Source organism: Barbus barbus, assembly GCF_936440315.1.
Source record: "Barbus barbus genome assembly, chromosome: 41".
Taxonomy (NCBI): Eukaryota; Metazoa; Chordata; class Actinopteri; order Cypriniformes; family Cyprinidae; genus Barbus; species Barbus barbus.
Window position 1 is genome coordinate 14448847 of NC_136719.1, and position 21293 is coordinate 14470139.

Consider the following 21293-nt stretch of genomic DNA (forward strand, 5'->3'; position numbering starts at 1 on the left):
CCGCGTGTACAACGATCCCTGCGTTCATTGCTTGTCAAAGAGCTCATCTGTGGCTATTACATACTTTAACGGTAAAGCGATAACCCCAGACGTAACCTCATATGCTTCTCATCGAACACAAAGAACAGGCGAAAAACCTTTTCCTTTTTCGTTCCACTGTCATCATCAAAATTTCAGTTATAAAAAACCTCATCCTCCGACAGGGAGATGCTGTCTGCGTGTCGCACGGACCTTTCCATCGGCGAGATCCTCTGCTCCTGCGGTGGACGTTGTGTTTCCAGAGCATGAGAATGACTGGGGGAATGAGACTGAGGAGGATGAGAGGGTGCCAGAGAGCTGGTGTCATCAGCTTCCATGTGCATTCTGTACAAGTGCTGAGGAACACCCAGACTCCCTCCATCCAATAGGAACTGAGAAAGATAGAGGCTCTCGGGATCTGTGAAGACATTGTCATCATTGTGAGAGCAGAAATTAAAAAGACCTCAAGCGCACACATCTCCTAGAATGAAAATTATAGCATAAATGAATAAGCCCATTAAATCCAAACTCAATATAGAGCTCTGATCTGCTCGATTCATGAGTCATCATGTCCCAGACATATTCAGACATTTCTGTTTTGTAGTCATTTATTCATGCGGCTGGCTGTAAGGCTCATCAGTACCAGAGTAAAATGTTTTTTGCACCTGGCTAAACAGGCCATTTGTCATTATTCTGTGCTTACCATACGAGGGCTATCATCACCTTGTAATGAAATAACAGTATTTTTATACAAGCTGGGACAGCGTGAGATGAAAAAGATGCTTAGAATGTACTGTGCTACTTTTATTCAAGGGATGTGAATATAAATATAATATAAATGGGATACTATATAATAATATATGGTTAAGTAAGCTGCGAGATCTTCAAAAAGACTATTTCCATTTACAGGTTTTGCTAGTGGACCCGAATAGCCAGTATATTTTCACATGGATCAGCTAACATTGCTAAATATAGGGCCCCATGATTTCCGTGATGTGTTGAATGCAGAAGGAATCAAGGAATCTAGTCATAAAAATTTAATTTACTGTATAACGCAGAATGTCATGGAATTTGCCAAATTTTGGATGAATAAATCAGTAGGTCAGTACATTTAAATCAAAATGCGATATGGACTAGTGTCTGTGAATATTAAGCTGTAAAAAAATACCATTTAAATATGAATCCTGCATGTTCTGCATGTCTCTGTGTGAATTAATGTCACAGATGCACGTTTCCTTTTACTACACACACTGAAGTGTGCATGGCGCTCGCTGTGTTTTCAGCTTCTGCCGCCTCAAGTACATGAACATGATCTCTAGAACTGCTCTGAGAGTCACGTCATGAGCATTTTTTTAGTTTCTTTTGAGAAAAACTATCGTTATATCATATAAACAGAGCAACTTAAAGGTCTTCATAACAACGCAAAATAAAAGTTCGGTTTAACTTGAAGAAACTGTGACAGAAATATATTACCTAATGTAATGATGTTATTACTAATAATACAATTATTATTAAAACATTATTTTTAAGGAACATTTACCAAAAAAAGTAGTTACCAGAAGATATTTACCAGAAAAATGTAAATACACAACAGTATTTCTGAAAAAAAGAAACAAAATCATTAGTTTATTAAATTAGTTTTTTTTTTACATAAATTATTTAGAGATCCTTTTGATTATGCATTTTGTAATGAAACCATTAAAATTGAATCCAGAAAATAAACTGAAAAAAGAATTTGGTAAAAACAAAACTAAATTTGGGGGGGGGCAAATTTCATAGGGCCTTGAAATGTAATTTTTGCTAAACTTTTAAATAAGCTGTTAAATTATGTAAGTTTTGTGGTTTCAATTAATTGGACATGCATTTTGATTAATACAATTTTATTTAACCATTAAAACAGAGTCTAGAAAAAATACAATAGACAAAATGAAATCCAGAAAAAAATCTAAGGGAAAAAAGACTCTTAATACTGGTGACCAGCGACTGGTTACATCTACACTCTTAAAAATGAGGGTTCTTTATTGGCATCTGTGGTTCCATGAAGAACCTTTAACATCAATAGAACCTTTCTACTGCAAAAAGGTTCTTTAGGAGATAATAACAGTGGAATTAATACCTTGTACTGGAATTGTACTGCCTGTAACTTTATTTTCAACATCCTGGGACGACCAGGCATTCATTGCTGCCTCAGCCAGAGCAAACTGCTCCGCCACACCTGTGAGAGGAAGAAAGAGATCACATATACATAGAGGACCAGAAAAAAAACATTATTACCCATAAAAAATATGCAATTACATAAACTCTGCTTTTTATCACTTATGTCCTATGAAGGAACTTTTAACATTTAAATGAATATTCATGACAATTACCAAGACCAAAAGTGGTATTTCACACCTGTCTGTCTGTTCACTGAAAACGAAAATGTACTGAAAATGCACTCACCCTCAAGCCATCCAAGATGTAGATGAGTTTGTTTCTTCATCATAACAAATTTGGAGAAATTTAGCCTTTCATCACTTGCTCACCAATGAATCCTCCGCAGTGAATGGGTGCCATCAGAATGAGGGTCTGACTCCAAACAGCTGATAAAAGCATCGCAATAATCCACAAGTAATCAAAAGGACTTCAGACAATCAGTTAATGTCTTGTGAAGTGAAAAGCTGCGTACACATTTGTTGCATATTTCTCCATGGGTGAGCAAGTGATGCTAATCGGTTCCAGTGAAGAAACAAGCTCATCTACATATTGGATGTCCTGAGGGTGAGTACATTTTCAGCTCATTTTTACTTTAAGCTGAACTATTAATTAAAAAACTGAAGTCCGATGTCAGTCCGATGTATTGCCTGATGGTCTGTTTAGAGAGGTTTTAGACACAATCAGCCCCACCCCCTTAGCTATCATAAGCAGCTCTTTAATAAATGGGGTATTTCCAGAAAGTTTTAAACATGTTATCGTACAGCCCCTATTGAAAGGTCCTCATCTTGACCCCACTGTGCATAACAATTATCGCCCTATCTCTAAATTCTCATTCATTTCAAAGGTTTTGGAAAAAGTTGCACTCTCACAGTTTACTTCGTACCTGGATACTTTTAATATTTTAGACCCGTGTCAATCTGTTTTTAGTCGGCATTGCTGAAGGTTACAAATGACATTCTGCTGTCCATTGATTCTGGGTCCTCTGCTATCCAGATACTTTTAGATTTAAGTGCCGCATTTAATACTGTTGAACACGATATTCTTCTGAAATGACTTGAGTATGTTGTTGGAGTTCAGGGCCTAGCTTTAGAGTGGTTTGCCTCATACTTAAAGGGGAGGTCTTTTTCTGTAAATTTTGGGTCATTTACTTCACCGCCTGCACCTATCCATTGTGGTGTTCCACAGAGATCCATTCTTGGCCCTCTTTTGTTTTCCCTTTACATGCTCCTCTTGGGCTCAATTCTCCAGAAACATAACATTAATTATCATTGTTACGATGATGACCTCCAACTATTTCTTCCAATCAAACCAGAAAATTACTTTTCATTAGATCATCTTTTCTTATGCCTTAATGAAGTCAAGACCTGGATGACAAAAAACTCTACAATTTTGATCCTCTTCTCCAATTTGACAAGCATGTAAATGCAGTTGTAAAGAGTAGCTTTTTTCATCTCAAATCAGTGGCTAAGGTGAAACACTTTCTTTCTAGTAAAGACCTTGAAATAGTAATAATTTCTTCTCTTTTGGATTACTGTAACTCTTTGTACATTGGCCTACCTCAATCTACACAGTCTTGATTACAGATGGTTCCAAATACAGCAGCCAGATTCTTAAGAGTAACTAAGAAAAGGGATCGTATCTCCCCTGTTCTTGCCTCATTGCACTGGCTCCCTATAAAACTTCGAGTCGACTTTAAGATCCTTCTTTTTGCATACAAGGCATTGCATAATTCTGCCCCGGATTATATTTGTGATCTCATTAGGCCATATACAGCCTCTAGGTCATTAAGATCTAGTGATCAGTTACTTTTATCTGTCCCCCATTCACGTTGTAAAACAAAAGGTGATCGAGCTTTCTCAGTAGTGGCCCCAAAGCTGTGGAACAGTCTACCTTTGAACATCAGAGCTTCTCCATCATTGGATGCTTTTAAATCTAGCTTAAATACTTATTTTTACTCTTTAGCATTTGAGTGATGTTGTGTATGTACTTAATTGGTGTTTTATGAAATTACATTTTAATTGTTTTTGATACTTGTTTTATTTTCTGTTGTCTCCCCCTGCTTTCTCTTTTAAATTCAGTTATTTGTATTGTAAAGCACTTTGGATCAACTACGGTTGTGTTAAACGTGTGTTCTATAAATAAAATTAGCTTTGCCTTGCCTATGCAGGGCTGAAGTTTTGAGATTAGTTTAAACCTGGGTAGTTAAATGTTAAATATATAAACGCTGTGTCACCCGCAGCAAATCGTGCTTCTTTGAGTTCATCAGTGAGGTGGGAGTAGAGCTGCTCGTCCTCCTGCAGTGCGGCCCCCACACCTCCCCATCCTCCACCATCTCTCGTCCAGCCACACCAGCCTCCTCCAGACGTCGCTTCCCCTCCCCAACTCTTCCACTCAATCAGGTGGGCGACTCGGCCCTGGGCCATCGCAGTGGGTTTAGTGATGTGGTCTTTAAAAGTGGCCAGCAGTCCTGAGGAGATCGGAGGGATTAGCATGAGAGCAAATAAAATGAAATAAAAGAAATTAAATTAAAAGAAGGAAGGAGGTGAAGAGGTGATGCTAAAGAGGGACAAAAGTGAGAATGGTTAAATCGTCTGGGGAAAAAAGGGATGTTGAGCTTATTCACAGGCCAAGTCATCAAAAACTGAACAGCCTTTTAGGATTAGTGTCTGAAAGCAGGGACAAGAAGACATTTTCAATGGGTTGCACTTTAGGGCCCCATGGCATTTTTTTCAAAGCATTAGAGGCACAAATACCATGTTTTGAGAAATATTAGCCATGTGAAAGGAGCAATTATGAAATAGCCTAGCATGAAAACTGTATCTTTCCTCTTAAAATTATCATTTTGGCCTGCAGCACCTCAGAGGTCTTCACATTTACAGTACAATTGTGTCCAGCAATTAAAATCATAAAGGAATGTCATGGTTTTGACACAATTTGTAGAATTAATTTTCACTTTGTTATATATACATATATATATATTGTTATATATATATATATATATATATATATATATAGTCGTGGTCAGAATTATTGGCACCCTTGATAAATATGATCAAAGAAGGCTGTGAAAATTAATCTGCATTGTTCACGAAGCGCGTCCTTAGCGTTTGCACACGGGGGAATGTAAACCGCTACAATAACAATGGCCATGAACTCCCGTGGCAGATAGAACGGTCGACACTTCACAAACATAAACTCCACCAGCGATGAACAGTGTTTTGATAATACCGCAGCATTGTTACACCAGTCTTTGTTGATATACACACACAAGCCACCTCCGTGGGTCTTACCAGACAGTGATGAATCTCTATCCGCTCAGAAGCTGGTTAGCCCATGCTGCTGAATGGCGGAGTCCGGGATGTTGTCGTTTAGCCATGTTTTGGTGAAAACGAACACACAACAATCCTTTGCCTCATGCTGTGTAGACTGACTGAGTTGAATTAAGTCCAGTTTGTTTTCCAGAGAGCGAACGTTTGAGAGCATGAGTGTTGGAAGAGCCGGTCTTGTGGGGTTAGCCCTTAGCCTGGCTCGTATAGCTCCACGCTTACCGTGCTTCCGTCCTCTCTCACACCGCTTGCGACGGTGCCTTGTGCGGGTAGCGTCAGTAGGCGAGGCCGCAGTCTCAGCAGTAAACAAAGGTCTCATAACTTCTCAGTAGCCGCTGGCGAGGGTTGTTCTTTGTACGCGTTGCCGATATCCAAAAGGCTTTGGCGATCATATATGTGTTTTGGATTGATTTCCTTGCGAGTTAGTGGTAATTTTACACTATTTGGAGACGAACAGACGACATTAAAAAGACATAAAAGCACCATCTTTGGGACCCGGAACAGCCGCTGCGTCTGACCGCGGTTTGTGTTTGGATTATTGTCACGGTTGAGGTTTGTGTTTGGATTATTGTCCCGTTGGATGGCCCATTATAAGATTTCTAACAAAGCCAGTCACTTGTTGATCTTTTATCTGTTGGTATTTGATAGAATCCCTTATGCCAAGTATCTTAACAAGTATCCAGGACCTCCTGCAGAAATATAGGCCCACAACATCAAAAATACAGCAGTATATTTAATTGTACTCATGGGTAACTTTTTATCCCTGTGTTCAGCAAACCCATCTTGAGTGTTTGCTGCTAAAACTAATTTTTTAGTTTCATCTGACCATAGAAGCCAATCCCATTTGAAGTTCCAGTCATGTCTGATAACTGAATATGCTGGAGTTTGCTTTTGGATGAGCTAGGAGAATTTTTCTTGAAACCCTCCCAAACAACATGTGGTGATGTAGGTGCTGTTTGACAATTTCTTTAAGGTTTTCTGACCCCGAGACTCAACTATTTTCTGCAGTTCTCCAGCTGAGAGTTTTTAGCCACTCAAACTCTCCTTCTCACCGTGAATTAGGACGATAAAGATACACATCCTCTTCCAGGCAGTTTCGTAACATTTTCTGTTGATTGGAAATTCTAAATTATTGCCCTGATGGTGGAAATGGGAATTTTCACTGCTCTAGCTCTTTTCTTAAAGCCACTTCACCAATTTGTGAAGCTCAGTTATCTTTTGCTGCACATCAAAAATATATTCTTTGGTTATTCTCATTGTGATGGATGATTAAGGGAATTTGGGCTTTGTTTTCCCTCCTATTTATATTTCTGTGAAACAGGAAGCCATGGCTGGATAATTTCATGTTCATAATCCCCCTGGAGTGCTCAAAATTGTGAATATGAATGGGAATATACTTCAGAGATATTTTACTCATAAGAATTTCTAGGGGTACCAATAATTGTGTCCAACGTGTATTTGAGAAATACATTTATTTCATAATGAGATTTTCCCCCATTTTCAATTTTTTTTAGTTCAATGAAAGGTTAGATTTTTGTGATTTAAAAAAAATAAATAAGGATTAATAATGCAGGTTTTTTTTTCAGAGCCTTCTTTAATCATATTTACCAAGGGTGCTAATAACTCTGACCACGACTGTATGTATATATAAAAAGCTTAATAATGTTCAGTTTCTTGCACAGACTGATCGCTTTGCTTCCTAAGGCCTTAATATATTGCTAGGAGCAACAGGTACTAATATTATTTTCTTGTATATGCTATTTTGACTATTAAAGTGTCAGTAGCCGTGGACTTGTATTTATGAAACACCAAGGACCATGTTTCAGCTTAAAATCTTTAAACAAAGTCAACGACTTCTTGGGTGGCCTGAGGTAAGTAAATTAACAGCAAATTTTCATTTTTGGGTGAACTATAAGAAGCACAAACAAATATTTGGTCTCAAACTGGATAGCCCTTACTGAGTGATATAGGATTAATTTTCAATCCTTTTTTATTAGCATGTGTTTATTTGCAGCAGCCATATCACCCTGTAGCCCAAGACTGGTTGCCCACTGAAGCTAAGCAGGGTTGAGCCTGGTCAGTACCTGGATGGGAGACCTGGGAAAAACTAGGTTGCTACTGGAAGAGGTGTTAGTGTGGCCAGCAGGGGGTGCTCACCCTGTGGTCTGTGTGGGTCCTAACACCCCAGTATAGTGACGGGGGACACTATACTGTAAAAAAGCACCCTCCTTCGGATGAGATGTTAAACTGAGGTCCTGACTCTCTGTGGTCATTAAAAATCCCAGAATGTCCTTTGAAAAAGAGTAGGGGTGTTACCCCGGCATCCTGGCCAAATTCACCCATTGGCCTCTGACCATCATGGCCTCCTAATCATCCCCATACATCGATTGGCTTCATCACTCTGTCTCCTCTCCACCAGTAAGCTGGTGTTTGGTGGGCGTTCTGGTGCAATATGGCTGCCATTGCATCATCCAGGTGGATGCTGCCCATTGGTGGTGGTTGAGGAGATCCCCCTCACAATGTAAAGCGCTTTGAGTACCCAGAAAAGCGCTATATAAATGTAACAAATTATTATTATTATTATTTATTTGTTTGTTTAATTTTTTAATATTTATTGTAAATTACAAAACTATAAATATGTTTTAAACTTTATTCAAACATGTCCCAATTTTTGGTAAACAAACTATTGTACTTTTTGTGCCCAATGCAGTTGGGGACAAGTGGAAAGAAACATTTCTACATAGACAAACTTGGTGCCTAATTTTCGTGAAAAACCTATTACTTGAAGTAGCAATAATTTGCATTCCCCATAACATGTGTTTTATAAATGAATCCTCCTAATAGCATTTTTCTCCAAAGCGGTTCGTTACTAGCATTTTTTTTTCTGGTCGATCAGAGATTTGCGGTTCTATTTTCCTCATTATACATATTCATCAGCTGGTGACTGCATTTATAATTAGACTGAAATGATAAAAAATGTTCTTTGGAAAAGCTTAAAAACCCATAACACATTACTAGTCTCTATAATTAACTTTCTGAAAGGAGTGGGCCTGGAGAAATCAAGCAACAAAAAAAAAAAGAAAAAAAAAACACACAAGAAAGGAAGCAGGTTGCTAAAGAGACACTAGAGAAGGAGAGAGAGAGAGAGAGAGATTGTTCATAAATGAGAGATATGCAGGCAGAGGGAAATTACATGAGCAAGCTTCTGTAAAGGTCGACTGCACTTCTGATTCAGACGAATGATTCTGAACGATAGCAAAAACCTAGCAAAACAACACACACTGTGACAATGCCTAAGATGCGCTCTTTGCTCCTCACCCAGCAGGGAAGATGTAGCCAATTCTCCAATGTCATACCCGCTGCTGCTCCTTTTATCTGACATGCTGCCATTGTAGGGCTGATGGTTACCCTGAATAACATGTCAAGACAGGAAACACAAGACATACCAAATAAAACCTTTCATAAATCACATTTGCAAGTGAATCACAGGTGCTAATTACACCTAACAAGACACTTTTACCAGATCTTACACATTCAGAGTGCGAAAGCGCTCCCATGTATCATTGACATTTATACATCTTCACATACACTTCCACTTTTGATTTTTGTGAAAAACACACCTTAAAGATGGGTTGTCCTTCACCATACGAGTGAAGTTCTTCCATGGGGTGTTGCTGGCCATTTTGCAGCTCTAGAGAGACAAAATATGTTGCAGTTCATTGCAAACAACTGTTTATTTAATATATTTTCCAGTGACAGTGTGTGTGTGCATGTAGCAGTTTGATCTGGAGTAGATGGACGGGACTCACTACTGTTGCTCTCATCATCATGTTTCCATAGCAACAAGGAATTGTCTTGACAACACCTCCCTGGGGATCCCCAATGTTCGAGAGCACATTCCTCGTCATCGACCGCATCTCATTGAGGTTAGACCTCAAAGAGGACAGCTAATCTCAGACCTGTGGAGCTTCGGGCTCCCGCCAGCATGTTATTTGCTAATAGGTATCAACTGACAATGCGTGACCTTTACAATGTCACATGTTGTGCGTGTCTCCCCCTCTACAACCCACCTCCCATTCATCACGGTGAAACTCCATCCATCTCACAAATGCATTATACATCAGCTTTGACCCTGGCATTTCGCGCTCCATGCTCCGCCTTAGCTACAGAGCCCTGGACCTTCTTCTAACCCCCACAGGACTCAGACAAACAAACACTACCCTCCGCTCCGTGGGATTTACAATCATCCATTTCATCAGTGCCATTTCCTTGGAGGACACCTTGAAGATGAAATGTCACCTCTTACCTTAGACTCCATTTGTAAATACTGTGACACTATATCTGTGTACCCAGATTGAGCTGTCTCGCTGGCTTACAATTCATAATACACTTGTCTTATTCAGATGGGATGATACAAATGAGATCAGAATAATTTCCCTCTGGCGCTGAGAGGAAACTTCTCAGAATTAGCTGTGCTACTCCAGCATCAACAACTGGCTCTGTGAATTTAGCGACAAATAACTAAATAAATCCCTCAGTGTAGGAAGACAATCATTATGAAAGATGTAATGTACACAGATACTCACAAAATCAATAAATATGTGGACATTAAATACTGATTTGAGAAGTTTTTATTATTATTATTATTATTATTAGTGTTGATGAATAACCATTATCACAAAAAATAAACCTGACAGAGTTTAATAGTTAGTACACAGCTACTCAACAAATCAATAAATACATGAACATGAAATACTGATATGAGAATTATGTTTTAATTTTTATAGTAATTCCATAAGCGATAATACACAGCCATTATTGCAAAACAAACCGAGCAGATTTTAATTTTGATCCAGTTCTCGCTATTAATAAACCATTAACTAATTTTGCCTCAATAAACCACTAATTTGCTACTTATTAATAATTAGTAAGGTAGTTGTTAAATTTAAGTATTGGGTAGGATTAGGGATGTATAATATAGTCATGCAGAATATGTGCTTTATACAGTAAGTACTAATAAACAGCCATATAAGTACTAGTAATATGCATCCTGTAATAAGCAAATACTGAGAACTGGTCTCTATACTAAAGTGTTACCTAATACACTTATAACATGGATAGGCCTTCTGACCAAATAAACAATTATGTTGACATGAAATATTGATGTGAAAATTATTTTATAGCCATTTAATACACATCTACATCTTTATAGACTTAATAAAAATCTATTCACAATATAAATAAACAAGTGGACATGAAATATTAATTTGAGAATGATTTTATGATCATTTTATTATTCATCATGATATAGGTTCATCCCAATTGGCGTACTTGTGCACTATTCTATGCCATTTTGTAGTATAAATAGTGCGAGTAGTGTGTTCACACTGGAAACTCCAAACAGAACAAGCGCACTTTAAATTCCCGGATGATGCACTTAAGTGAAAAAAACTAAGTCTGAAATCGTTACACACTAAATAAACACTTCATGCACTCGAGTGTTGCAGCTTTAATCACGTGGAAGAGGGGGAGGTGCTATCTGATGAATGACAAAATAACCTTACATAATTCATACACTACACAGTTGAGAACATAGTGCACAAGTACATAGTGTATAAGTGCATAGTGTGCGTTATTTGGGATGCAGCTATTGACAGCCGTTATAACAAAAAAATAAAAAACATAGAATGAAATACTGATTGAGAATGATTTTATAATCGTACCTGTATATAATTTTAAACCTTTCACTAAAAAGATAGTCAATAAAAATGTAAAAAACAAACAGCCTAGCAACAAGACGAACACTGCAACAATATAACAGTAATATAAATAGTGTATTATTAATTTAATATAAAAAAAATTAAGTCCTCTAAGGTAATTTTCACTTTAGTTGATAATTTATAATTACAAACTGTGAGGCGAGCATGTGTGTGTATCTTTCTATCTATCTATCCATATACGGCGAATATTAGAAATTATCAGACCGCTGGGGGGCGCGATTGGCCAATCAGAATCAAGTATCAAAAAGCTGTGTAATATTTAATTACAGTGCAGTATGTAAGCATCAGTATTTTAGCAGCAACAGGCTCTTGCTGCTGGGGGGAAAAACAATCAAAAACAGTGCATCAGTATCAAAAACAATAAAAACTGCAAACAATAAAACAATTTATTCATAAAGACTGCACTTATTTCAGTCACTCACAACTCTGTGTGTTAATTTTGCATTATATTTGAATAAGCTGTGATTTTCATCACATTCATGCATTCGAGATAAGCAGACATAAACAGATAAACAGATAAGAGTGAAGACCGGATAGACCAACAGGTAGGTTCATGGATGCAGGACAGACAGAGACAGACAAACTCAGATACAATCAGGAAGAGACTGACCTTGGTGACCTTTGCAGAGGCAGGAGCCCATGTTCGACAGCTTAGCAGTTATCTGTTCACCATGCTGACTGAGAGTGGGGCGACGGGGAAAAATTAGCAACAGGGAGAGAGAGATGAGTGCGTGTTTGGTAGAAGGGGATCTAGAACAAGCAGAGAGAGCCAACTGGATGACAGAGGTGGAGAAAAAAGAGAAGGAAAAAGATTGGTCCAGGATGAGGGAAAAAGGAACCTGGTGTCCATCTGGTACAGTGAAGCACTGGAAGTGGGGATGGAAGTGAGGAGAGGGAAAGAGAGAGAAGTGGGGAAAACAGCGCACAGACTGCGTGCACTCAGTCCCTCCCCTCCTCTTCTTTCTTCTCCTCCCCCTTCTGCTCTCATTTTCTCTCTCAGACCCAACTTTCACACCATTTACATACTGAAATTTCTACCTTTTATTGATGTTACATTAGGGATGCACTGATATCAAAATTCTGGGTGATAGCATTAAGCTGACAATTATTTTTGTGCTATGACTAATAACCGGTAACTGGCTGATATTGAAATAAAACGATCTTGATAATAAAACTATATTTATAAAATTATATTGAAACTAAAACCTAAACCTTGAAAAAAACGTTAAAAAACTCAAATCAATCACTTTAAATACTACAAGCAAATTTAGGCATCAAAATATTACAATATAAAAAAAATTAATAATCATTTTGTGATTAGCTAAAGATTACATTTGCCACTGTTAATAAATTATTAGTGTTTTTAAAAATCTATTTTAAGTGAGTATAAAAATAGGGGAAATTAAATAATTAAATGTCTAAAATCAGCCAGTACCCAAAATGGTACTGATATACAATTCAGACAGCAAAACATTGACAAACAACCTTGAACATGCTGCTAAATTTGTGTAAACACACACAAAAAAAAAACATTTTGTTTTTTTATGGCATGGGAATCATTGGTGCTTAATGACAAACTTGCTTGCATTGATGAAAGTATAAATAAATGATCTATATGTAGCAGGCTGTATTTTAGACTGTATGTAACTGTATTTTAGATCCTTATCCTTTATATCAAAATGTTTACAGATATCAAAGTTAATTTAGTATTAAAAGGCTTTAATAATATTTTCTAAAAATAACATTTAACTGTGTTTTATTAAAATTATTAGTGGTTTAAAAATGAATTTTAAGTGGAGGAATTAGCATAGTTAAATAAATAATGTCAGCAGGCAATGATATGTTAAAAATCTTTAATATCAGCCGGCAACCGATATGGACCTGATATATTGTGGGTTACCTAGCTGAAAATTACAAGTAGAAAAGATGGAAAATGAAGATGGAAATGAAAATGGGAAAACAGATTGATATACAAATAAAATGGAATATAAAGGTGTGTTTATGATTAGATCTGTTCAGGTGAGGTTTTGCAAGGTAGCTGAAATTTCCAGAAAAGCAGAAAATAAGGGGTTTCCATACTCAATAATTTAAGATTTCTACTGCCCTCCAGTGTCACAAAGTAAAGTTGCATGCAGAAGCACAAACAATGTGAATGGTAGAAAATATAACTCTTTATTTATTTACTTATTTATTTTTTATTTCTTGCTTCCTCTATATGCAGTTTACAGCCATGTATTAAACATATTTATGTGGTGATTTATGGGGGGTCAGTGATTCACATTTTAGATCTTGAGTAGATGGAGATATGGTTTTCCTCAAGGGCACACAAACGAAGAGTTCAGAGGAAGAACTGAGAATAATCTCAGCATGGAATTTCAAATAATTATGGTGCTGCTCTCATGACTAATTTATTAATAATATTGTTATCTAAAAAGGCGGATGTAGGCCTATGTATCACTAATGTATAGTAGATAACTATTGTTTATCTTGAGGAAAGTCTGACACCTTGTGGTAATCAAAGGCACGTGCACTGTGCACACATAAGTTTCATGAGGTTTTTCCAAAATAGTCCAAAATAGGACTTGATTTTAAGTGAATTTTGGTTCACACATTTCTATGTGAAAATACTAAAGATTTACACTAATTGCACCATGTCAAAAGGGGTTTCTCTGTCGCTCTCTGAGGTTGCACATGTGTCTCTGACATCTGCGGGCACATAAATTTCCATTGTGCATTTAACTATCCATTTACTATTTCCACAGATTTCCATGCTCTTTCACACCAGCTCTATATATTTCTCAAAATCATCACAGCATGGAAAAACTATGAAACATATTATATTACCATATAACTGAGAAATTTAGAGGTGGATTTCACTCTCAATAAATCTATCTATCTATCTATCTATCTATCTATCTATCTATCTATCTATCTATCTATCTATCTATCTATCTATCTATCTATCTATCTATCTATCTATCTATCTATCTATCTGTCTGTCTATCTGTCTATCTGTCTATCTATCTATAATATATATTCATTTTTATATATATATATATTCACAAAAAACTTAAATAAAACAAAACATAGATGAATTCCCTGAAAAAAACCCTGAAACAAAACAACAAAAAATCAAAGCCTCAAATAGTCACTAAACAGGTTAATAGGGGGAACGTTGTTTGTGAGCATTGCGTGTATTTGTGTGTTCTGGGTTTTGTTTGGCGCTTGCAGATTTGATAATATAATCTTGCACACTAAAATCAGTCAAAGGCACAGTTTTAATGACGTATGAGTGAAAAGTCAATCCAACTCTTGTTGTTGTTCATTTGAGAGTTAATTAGAAAATTAAGGGCCTTTTTCTGAAGATGATTTCAAGTTCAGCAATTGCATTGTGGTATTTCAGTGAACAGTAATTAGTAAAAATAATTAATCATTTTAAAATCAATTTGCTGTCGACCAGTCATACTTGTACTTCTTGTCAATTTAATATTTATATAGGCTATTGTTATTGTTTAAATTAATATTGCTTGAATGTTTTTAGGCAACTTGTTCTAAACAGCTCTCGAGTCTTAAATTATAGCTTCATTACTGAAGCATAAATTTGCTTTGCGGTGTTAAAAAAATTATAAGGAGATTCTGTTATGAAAAGCAATGTTTACTTCACATTGGTTCATGAAAAAAAAAATCCCTTTCCCGTGGGTCAGTTTGATCCCGTCACTCACAACAACAACACAACACCACGTATTTTATATTTGGCTGCTGACTTTAGAGTGTTTTTCTCTTCTCTGTCTCCATACAGTTTACATACTTCTGTCACCATAAATAACATAACTAAAGCAATAATCCATTTTATGAGTTGTCGGTGGTTATATTCCCCTGGAGAGGCTGGACTGAACGCTTTACTCAGTGGCCTGGGACGTAAGGTAAAATCCTTTAAGAAGAGAAGCAATCAGAGGATGTTTTCAAAATGTCTAAATATTTGCTGCAGTCTAGCTTTAATAAAAAAAAGAGTATATTTTAAAAAGACCACATTAAACAAAATAATAAGAATTTGACTTTAATAAAAAAAATATATATATATATATATATTTTTGTGATTAAAATGATAGTTCACAGAAAATGAGAATTTTACTGTCACTCACCCTAATGTTGTTCCAAACCCGTATGACTTTCTGACCAAATGGTGACCAAACCATTTTGGTAACCATTGATTTATATAGTAAGCACAAAAAAAATCTCAAATTACTTCTTTTATGTTCCACAGAAGAAATTCAAAAAAATGTATATCCTTTTAATCTATTTACAACAAAATAAGTTCAAAACAAAACTTGCACCCCTGAAAACCAGAAAACAGGGGACGAGCAAAATGTTGAGTCATGCAAGATGATATTTATTTCATGATTGAGCAACCAAAAATCTTCTTGAATTTTGAGTCATCTGAGGACAATGAAACAAGCATCTACCAAAGAAAATTGGCTTATAATTACTACCAAAGAAGCAGTTAGACAAGACCTATTTTTCTTTTTATGAGCATGTTAAAACATGTACAATTTATGTCACAAAAATTCATATGACAGCAGGGGATTTCCAATGCTGTGAAACAACACATTCTTACTGTAATAAATCTCCACAAACTCATAAATTCAATGTCATTTGTTCAAAGTATTGTATTTTCCATACGCCAGAAGTCATTATTGATCAAGATCTCATGCATTTACAGCTTCAGTCCATCGGCACTCAAAAGAAACCTGATGTGCTCTTCCTATCCAGTGTTTTCCCACTGTAAAGACCCATCCCTGCTCCACAGCACCAGCTCAGCAGGTTCCCACTACTGTTGACTCCCTCCCACTGTCTGCTGTTCTCACACTTCAGACAAAGATAATCTCACCCGCCTCCCCTGCTGCTGCCAGCAAATCCTCCGAGACCCCCCACTTGTTGCTGTTGAAGAGAAAACCCTCTACATTCTTTAACTGCTCCAAAGAAAATGCTGAAAGCTGGATTCACAGATATGATCTGCATGTGGCATTTCTTGTCATTTCTACTGAGGCTGAACGCCTCAGAGGTTTGGTCGAGAGCTTGCAAATGCCTGTCAGGAAGAGAAGAAGCAGAGGAAGGATCTAGTTTCCAGTTCATTCCTATTTCTTGGCTAATACCGCTAACCTAAACTGTTTTTACTGCAGTAAATCTTGTACTGAAACATAAGAAATCTTGAACTTTTTTGAGGATTTGAATGCTTCAGGACAAATGTGTTGCAGCACCACAAAAATTTAGCTCACGAGGCCCATACATGCAAGAATCGAGATCATAATATCACCACAAGAAAACCAGTGTATTTTTGTTAAACAAAAGTGTAATTGTGTTGACTAGTGCCATTTCACAATAAAAACAAAAATATGATGTGAAGATAGTGACATCACATGTGTCTCATGACAAGAAGCTGAGGTCTTGAATAATCCTGAAGGGATTTGTTTTACAACAATGTACAACAGTCTAACGGCACAATTATACAATTTAAAATATTCCTTTTAGTTTTAATTATATTGATGTTTGAGAACTAAAGAGACCTAAAGTGATATGAGAGAAGTCAAACTAGTTGAGTTTTATATTGTATGTCAGTGGCAATGTTTAAATATGCAGTTAGCAGTCATATTTTTAAGCAGCATTAGCTACATGTGCAAAAGTGCTGTGCTGATACTCGAACAGTTTAACAAATATTAATTTGATTGTGATGTTATGCACAGTGTTGCCAGTTATTTTGTTCCACCAGGGTAAAAACGTTTAACATATGAAGCCAAAAGAGAATCAGTTGTTGCCTGTTCACGCAAAACACACGGTGGTGGTGTTTGGTTCTTCAATGAATCAATGTTTTGAAAGAATCGGTTGAGTAGGTGATTCAATGATTTACTAATTTCTCATTGAGCCTGCGTCCCAATGTGCATACTATCCATCCTAAATTCTATGTGATATTAGTAATTTTCAATACTATTTAGGGTAAATAGGGTGGATAGTATGCACATTGGGATGCAGGGTGAATAAATTAGTGTTTTGAACGAAATGGTTAAAAATGATTCAATGATTCACTCATTTGTTTCATCCCTGAATGAATCCGTGTTTTTGAATGAATCAGTTTACTGCCACCTACTGACGTAGCGATGATGTAACCAGCTAAAAAAAGACAAAAGCTATGACATTTTGAAATGCTGCTCGACCAATCAAATTCTAGGACCGAAAATTAATTGGTCTGTTTGACCAATCAGAATCAAGTATTACAGAGAGCCATGTAATAATGCCTCTTTACAAAAATAATATGACCACTTTGAGTAATATAAAACAGTTTACAAGACTGAGGAAACATTCTGTTTCACAACAGAATTATGTTGCTATTTTATACAACTCGAATTCCGGAAATGTTGGAGAATTTTTTTTAATTTGAATGAAATGAAAACTAAAAGACTTTCAAATCACATGAGCCAATATTTTATTCACAATAGAACATAGAGAACATAACAAATGTTTAAACAGAGAAATTTACACTTTTATCCACCAAATGACCTCATTTCAAATTTGATGCCTGCTACAGGTCTCAATAAAGTTGGCACGGGGGCAACAAAGGGCTGAAAAAGCAAGACATTTTGAAAAGGTTCAGCTGAGAGAACATCTAGCAACTAATTAAGTTAATTGACATGAGGTCTGTAACATGATTAGCTATTAAAGGGATGTCTTAGAGAGGCAGAGTCTCTCAGAAGTAAAGCTGGGCAGAGGCTCTCCAATCTGTGAAAGAGTGCATAAAAAGATTGCAGAATACTTTAAAAACAACATTCCTCAATGTCAAATTGCAAGGGCTTTGCAAATCTCTTCATCTACAGTGCATAACATCATCAAAAGATTCAGAGAAACAGATAAATCTCTGTGTGTAAGGGACAAGGCCAAAGACCTTTGTTGAATGCCCGTGGTCTTCGGGCTCTCAGACGACACTGCATCACTCATCGGCAATATTCTGTCACTGACATTACTAAATGGGCCCAGGAATACTTCCAGAAACCACTGTCTGTAAACACAATCTGCCGTGCCATCTGCAGATGCCAACTAAAGCTCTATCATGCAAAAAGGAAGCCATATGTGAACATGGTCCAGAAGTGCTGTCATGTCCTGTGGGCCAAGGCTCATTTAAATGGACTGTTTCAAAGTGGAAAAGTGTTCTATGGTCAAGTGAGTCCAAATTTGACATTCTTGTTGGAAATCACGGACACCGTGTCCTCCGGGCTAAAGAGGAGGGAGACCTTCCAGCGTGTTATCAGCGTTCAGTTCAAAAGCCAGCATCTCTGATGGTATGAGGGTGCATAAGTGCATATGGTATGGGCAGCTTGCCTGTTTTGGAAGGCACTATGAATGCTGAAAGGTATATAAAGATTTTAGAGCAACATATGCTCCCATCCAGACAAAGTGTATTTCAGCAGGACAATGCAAAACCACATACTGCAGCTATTACAACAGCATGGCTTCGTAGTAGAAGAGACCGGGTGCTGAATTGGCCTGCCTGCAGTCCAGATCTTTCACCTATAGAGAACATTTGGCACATCATTAAACGAGAAATGCGTCAAAAATGACCACAAACTCTTCAGCAGCTGGAAACCTATGTCAGGCAAGAATGGGACCAAATTCCAACACCAAAACTCCAGAAACTCATAACTTCGATGCCCAGACGTCTTCAAACTGTTTTGAAAAATTTCCGGAATTCGGGTTGTATCTCTTGCTAAAAATCACTTTATATGACTAATGGGTGACAAATAAAACACTTCAGTTCACTACGCAGCATTAAGGCACTGTTTCATATTATCTTCTTCTCAGTTGTCTTTAAGTTGTCCTTCTTTGTTTGAAGTCCCCTTTTGCAGAAGGCCAGCAGCATACATCTGCATCACCATATTCAAGGCTCAGCTAAAAGGAAATTGCTTTAATCCAAAATTGGGCTGAAGCAATTTCCCCGGCCTCTTCCTTAAGCAGTGCCAGATACAGGGACCACCTCAGCAGAGGCTCATGCAGGGGATGAATAGCAGACCTCAGTGTCCTCGGGGCATGTTAACTCTCGTTCCATATGCTGCCTAATTGGTTTAATTACTGCAATTATCTGCTGGGGTTCACATTGTGCAGGCAGGAACGATTAATGGCTTCAAGAACACATGCAGACAGGAGCTGAAGAGAAGGGAACTGCTGAAGAACGCCAGCAGAAAGAGGGTCGATAAAGTTTGAAAGGACTGTCATGGCCACTCAGGGACAAGGCAAAACAGATCTAATTGAAAGAATACTACAGAGAACCGAGAAATAGAGCTTGTGTTGTCGAGCGAGTAATTATGTGACCTATAAACGTACAACAACACAGTGAAACTTCACAGGAAGCAATCATGCTAGTTTTGTGCCGTTTGAAGCTGTCTTCTTTAAAGCGTAACAGGAAACAAAGGGAAAAAGTTCATATTTCATTGTCAAGCTGTCAAGGTCTGAAAGAACCGTATTTAAGGCATACTGATAGATGAGTTACAGTCTAGTAAGCATAATTAACCAAACTACACTTCCCTGCACATTGTAAAAATGCAGATAAGATAAGCTGTGTTAAAGATAAACATATCAAGGAGACTTTCATCACAAAGCAGCATTTGTTTAGGCACTGTAACAAATTTATAAATGTCACAACTGCTAAAGAGTTAAATCTATTTCCATAGAGTTGTCATCAAAAACTCTAACATTTTTAGGGTAGAAAGAAAAGTTTTGCCAAATACATGCACTGGGTGTTGTCCTATGATATAATACACATTCAAAGGTGTTTTTAATTGAGCTGAGAACAAACATTGTGGCCTTTGTATAAAACTAGGTTTGAAAAAACTTGTCAAATCCACATATGTTTTTACACACGTTACACATGTGTTTACACAGTGAGATGAAAAAAGCCTACATAAAAGCAAGTTGTTGTCACAAAGTAATGAAGACGTACATAACTTAAACCAGTGGTTCTCAACCCAAAAGTGGTTCGCTTGTCTTTTCTATAGGGTCACATTTTGTAGGGAAAAAAGTTACTCAACTAATAAATATACATACACAATACACAAGGTAATATATATATATACTACACAAGGTAATATATATATATATATATATATATATATATATATATATATATATATATATATGAAGAGTTAATTTGCAAAAACAGATAACAATTTTCAAAAATTATGTTTTTTCATCATGCATTCCAATTAATCTCAATAGAGATTAATCAAGGTTAAAAAATAACAAAAAAATACAGTCACAACTATCAAAACTATCACAATAAAACAAAATAAAAACATGATAACATAATAAAAAACATAATTAAAAAAAAAACTGAGTTATTTGTTTTTGCAAATAAACTCTTCATATATATATATATATCCCAGATTACATTAGGTTCACATGCAGCAAGTATAAATGTGGTTTTGTGCTGACTACAATGTGTTTTGTGTGGTAAATTATTGGCCGCGCACTGCAGAAAACATGAAACCATTGAAATTAAAAAGACATCTAAAAACCAAGAACTGTCATTTATCCAGTTCAGCTTATGCAATGGTAATAATTTTGCACATTGTTGGGTTTATGCAGTCCAATGTTAATACATTGTAATATTTGATTTGAGAGCACTTTGTTCACTTTTGTGTTTTAGTTCACCACTTAATGCAAAAAATCTTCACCCTTAAACAACTTCAAGGACCATTTGTTTGAGCGTAAGTTACCAAAAACACCAAATATGAAGAGAAAAAGAGTTGGTGAGTGTGTGGTAGTAAAGCCTAAAAACGTTGAAAAGTCATGAAGACAAACAGAATGACTTGAAAAGGAAAAAGAGAGCGAGGATAAGTGAGGAGAGAGTGAGAAACACAGCGAGAAAAACTGAGGGACGAAGTTCAATATAGCCCCAAATTGGTGGATGTGTTTTTTGGTTAGAAACCCA

The 21293-nt window shown here is 36.7% G+C and overlaps 1 pseudogene across 1 annotated transcript; it reads right to left on the minus strand.

The window, feature by feature from the left end:
• Positions 1-173: 173 nt before the first annotated feature.
• On the minus strand, positions 174-11961 carry LOC306860524 (protein FAM131C-like; annotated as a pseudogene). Its single transcript has 6 exons — positions 11931-11961; positions 9161-9231; positions 8859-8949; positions 4448-4770; positions 2135-2233; positions 174-436 (listed from the first exon to the last, which is right to left on the minus strand). The product of its transcript is annotated as a protein FAM131C-like (transcript).
• Positions 11962-21293: the final 9332 nt, after the last annotated feature.